Below are 241 nucleotides of genomic sequence, written 5' to 3' on the forward strand. Positions count from 1 at the left end.
GCAAGCACAGAAAAAGCCAATTTGGAAAAATACAAATCAAACAGGAATTAGAAACCACGTCAGTTATACCGTTGCGACCAGAGAGAGACCATCGGCCGAGAAATAAACAGGAAAATTAAGATTCGCACTCGGCAGACCGCGAAAACCTTCGCATATCAACTAAATTAGCATATGTCTGCGAGACACTTTCCGTCCTCTGATTCCTTCAGAAACCACAGGCGGCCCTTGTTGCAACTTTCTC

This window comes from Penaeus monodon, chromosome 20 (assembly GCF_015228065.2).
Source record: "Penaeus monodon isolate SGIC_2016 chromosome 20, NSTDA_Pmon_1, whole genome shotgun sequence".
Classification (NCBI taxonomy): Eukaryota; Metazoa; Arthropoda; class Malacostraca; order Decapoda; family Penaeidae; genus Penaeus; species Penaeus monodon.